The sequence below is a fragment of the Vulpes vulpes genome, chromosome 9 (assembly GCF_048418805.1).
Source record: "Vulpes vulpes isolate BD-2025 chromosome 9, VulVul3, whole genome shotgun sequence".
Lineage (NCBI taxonomy): Eukaryota > Metazoa > Chordata > Mammalia > Carnivora > Canidae > Vulpes > Vulpes vulpes.
In genome coordinates, this window is record NC_132788.1 from 45001125 (window position 1) to 45006020 (window position 4896).

Consider the following 4896-nt stretch of genomic DNA (forward strand, 5'->3'; position numbering starts at 1 on the left):
AGTTGCAGAAATAACATCTTTCTTGGCTGTTTAGTGCCAAGGTCATTGGAAAGTATACCTTGTAGGCAATTTTTCAGAGCAGCTATTCAATATATTTGCTTTTTAAAAAACTATGCAGCTTCAATAAAACCTCATATATGAATTGCAGGGTTCAGTAATTTTCCATCAGTAATGTGATTTATTGATTTTTCCATTATAAATATTTGTAGTTATCATGCACTAAAATTTAATTTTTAAAAATAATTACATTTCACTATATAAAGATGATAGTTATTGTTTTTAGAACCTACAAATTCAGAAGCTGAATTTATTTTTTAACTCAATGATTGGTAAAGACTACTGAGAGGAGAGTGATTGAAGGATGATTTGGTGGGTTTTCCTGTTTAGGATTTTGTCCTCTATTTTATTAAATAGATGCATTGTTATCACAGAAAATGTGGAAATACAGAAATGATAAAGAAGTTATATTATTTGGTGCTAGCCATAGGTACCAACTCTGACTAGATTAAGCAGAAGGAAGTTTAGGGGAAAGCTATCAGAGGATAAAGAACCCAGGATCAGCTGGGCACCCAGCATGGAAATGAATGAATAGCTGCAAGGTTTTTCAGGAGTGACTCTCTAGAAAAATTATGGAGCAGTAATTATATCTGCAGAAAAGTTTTGTCAGCACTACAGTGAACATTGCTTGCCATCAATCTTTGACTATCTCCATATTCCTTTAAAAAAAAAAAGATTTATTTCTTTATTTGAAAGAGAGTGAGCATGAGCAAGGGGAGGGGAGGAGGGAGAGGGAAAGAATCTCAAGCAGACTCCCCGCTGGGCACAGATTTCCACCCCCCCCCCACACCCCACTAACATAGCACTCAGTCTCAGGACCCTGAGATCATGACCTGAGCCAAAATTAAGAGGCGCTTAACAGACTGAGCCATCCAGGTGCCCCTCCATACTTTTTAAACATTAGTTTAAGATTCAGAATCCTAGGAGAAACATTTGATTATCCAAATCCTAGGTCATGTGCCTACATAGTGACTATGCCAGAATAGGGGAAATGGTAAGCCTGGCTCCTTCAACTCTCCTTGCAGCTCTACCTACCACCAAGACTATGTAGAATGTGGTATTCTCTGCCAGGTAGCTGGCTATTCCATTGGAAAGGTTGGAATCAGATATTACACAGCCAAAAAATGACCAAAATCCCTTAGGGAAATATTAAAAGTATTACACATAAGTTTACAATCCAAAGAAAAGTTAACATTTCGGTACCTCTCCCTTCAGGCTTTTTAAATGCATTTTTCTGCTCTTTACATAATTTGAATCACAGAATCAGAATACAGTTTTTAAAAGTCCTATTTCTTTTAATTACCAAAATAGCATAAGCACTTTTTTACAGGATTAAAATGTTTACAGTCATTGCTAATGGTCAAATAATTACCCACAACATATGTGTAGTAATGTATTTAAATATTTCCCCTGGGCAGCCCAGGTGAGTCAGTGGTTTAGCACCACCTTCAGCCCAGGGCCTGATCCTGGGGACTCGGGATCGAGTCCCACATCGGGCTCCCTGCAGGGAGCCTGCTTCTCCCTCTGCCTCTCTCTCTCTCTCTCTCTCTCTCTCTGTGTATGTGAGTGTCTCTCATTAATAAATAAATAAAATCTTTAAAAATAAATAAATAAATAAATAAATAAATAAATAAATAAATATTTCCTTACTGTTGGAAATTGAGATTTCTAAGGGTAAAATAATTCTATAAAACAAGAATCACAGACCAAATATTTTTATCTTATTATCCATTGACAGATGAACCAGATTCAGGGACAATTTCATAGGAATGTGTCTTAGTCCATCCAGGATGCTCTAACAAATTACTAGAGGTTGGGTTGTTTGAACAATATTTGTTTCTCATGGTTCTGGAGGCTGAGAAGTCCAGGATTAGGGCACTGGCAGATCCAGTGTCTGGCGAGGGCCTGCTTCCTGATTTGCTGACCACTGTCTTCTCATTGTATGTTCACATGGCAGATAGAGAAATCTCTCTGGTGTTCCTTCCATAAAGGCATTAATTTCATTCCTGAGGGTTCCACACTCATGACCTTAATTATCTCCCAAAGGCTCCACCTCTTAATACCATCGCATTGGAAGTTAAAATTTCCACATATGAACTATAGGAGGACACAGACATTTAGTGCATAAGTGTGCAACCAATGTGATTGCACTGGGCCCGTGATCAGAATGGCATCCCACGAAGGATTTAGTACTCTGTGATTGCCATCTTGAAATTCTTAAACATTAAATTCTTGAATTTGTGTTTTGTAAGGCAAATGTGATATGGTACACATTTCAGAAACTTCCTGCCAGCTCCCTACCTCCAAAGATTGGGTTCTTGGTTGGTTCTTGGGTTCCATCTCAGGACCCTTCTGCACCTGTAGAAAACTCTGTCTCCCTATTTCCACAAATACTGTCTACCTGAGGTAGTAACCTGGTCACACTGAAGGGGGAAGGCCTGCATTCCACTAAAACCCTCTGACTTCAGAGGGATCTTAGGTGAGGGTGTAGAAAAAAACGAAGCTTGGTGACCCTCCAGTGTCATTTCTAGGTGAAGCAGGGTGGTAGCTGTCTCCATCCTGGGTTGGCAGCACCACAGCATGTTTGGCAGGCAACCCAACAGAGATGAGCCTCTTGCCTATCCCTAATCTAGGTACCAAGTATGAACCAGCAAGGAAACAGAATCCTTTGCAGTTTCCTATCTATGGCAGGATAGGGAGATGGGCCCTTGGGAAGGGGAGATTAACTTCCCTCATCCTGAGCTGGGATACAGAGCTTCCTTCTGACACTGGCAGAAGAAGGAATCCAGCATGATCCTCAAGGCAAAGGGGCAGTGCACCTGGCACCTGTGAGGGCCTACACTTGCCCCTTGAGTATTCCCACATCAAATGGAGCATGACATTAAATGGCAAATAAAAATCACCAAGACAGGAAAAAGTTTTATATCTTTGTACCTTTAATGATACTTTTCTGCTGCATTTTGAACATGGGATCTGCATTTTCATTTTATGTGGGGACTTGAAATTATTAGCCAGTCCTGACCAAATTCAAAATACTTTGACTCATATTGGAGCCAGACATTCCAGATTTCTCTGATTCCTCCCACATCCCCAAATATGTGATTTATTCATCAGTGTTCATCCTCCAGTCTATGCTGAAATTGTTGCCTCCTCATACTTTCCTGACATTTTTATTTATACTATATTTCTTTGTTATTCTCTATCACAGCATGTCCTTTAGGTTTTTTTATTGCACAAATTACAATATGTAATTATTTATTCACTTACTTATTCATTGTCTGTCTCCCCCAATGAAATATAGTCCCCATGAGGAAAATGTCTTGGTCTGTCTTGTTTACTGCTTCATCTCTAGCAACTGGCACATTTTCTGGAACATAACAGGTATTTAATACATTTTTATTGAATGAATGAAACATAGAATTTTATTTTATCACTTACCAAGTAAGTTGACTGGAATTGAAAAAAAAAATGACTGGAGAAGTCACAAAAAACACTAAACCTTAAAAAAAAACAGGTGACCAGAGGATTGAAAGAAGATAGACCTGGTTATGTAATTATGCCAGTCAAACCAGCAAACATTTATGAAAGGTCTGTTCTGTTCAAATCTTGAAGTCCTGTGGTATTTCACTCTAGAGTCTTCTAATCTGGTCAGAAAGAAGGAAAATTAGCATTAAAATAGGAAATAAAAACACAATGCAGGAAGCAACACTTCTTTTTTTAAGTGAGCTGTCCCCATTGTGTGGCTTGAACTCACGACCCTGAGATCAGGACTCTCGCTTTAGGGACTGAGCCAGCCAGGCACCCCATGAAGCAACATCTTTAAATTAATTTTTAAAAGGTCAATTTAGAATTCTATACCCAGTGAAACTATATTTCAAAAACAAAATCTCAGTTATAGAAGTACTGAACAAATGTATCACTGATGGTGGTGAAACAATTGGAAATCCATAATTTTTAAAAAGAAAAAACTAAGATCCATGATTTATATCATATCTAAAAATAGCACAAACTCTATTATAGGCCTTCAAAATTGCTCCAAAACACAAAACTTCTCAAAGAAAACATAGGAGAAATTATTTTTTGCCTTGGTTTAGGCAGAATTCTTAGATTCAACATCAAAAGCATAATCCATAAAAGAAAACAAGTGGTTGACAAATTATGATTGTCATGAAAGTTAAGAACTTGTGTTCTTTGAAAGGCCTATTAACAGAATAAAAAAACAAGCCATAGACTGGCACAAGATATTTGCAAATCACATATCTGCTAAAGGATATGTAGCCAGAATATAAATAATTTTCTAAATCCAAAAGTAATAAAACCCAATTTTTTTAATTGGGCAAAAGTTTGAATAGACACTTTAAGGAAGATAAATGGATGGCAAATAAGCATATGAAAAGATGCTCAACATTATCAGTCAAGAGAAAAAATAAAAAAATAATATTAACAAATAAAAATATAATAAATTAATAGTGGCAAGGATATATAGCCTCTGGAATTCTCATACATTGCTGGTGGTATAAAATGCTACCAACACTTGGAAAACAGTTTGGTAGTTCCTTCAAAGTTAAAGATCCATCACTGTATGATCCGGCCATTCCAATTTACGCATTGCCCAGAAGAAATGAAAACATATATCCAAATGAATACTTGTAGACAAATGAAAAAATGTTTATCACAACTCTATCTGGTCCAAAATTGGAAATAATGGATATTGGAAAATACCCATTGCTAGGTCAATGGATAAATAAATTGACATGCCATACAATAGAAGACTACTCAGCAAAAAAAGGACTATTGCAAAACAAGGATGACTCTTAAAATAATAATATATAATGTTGA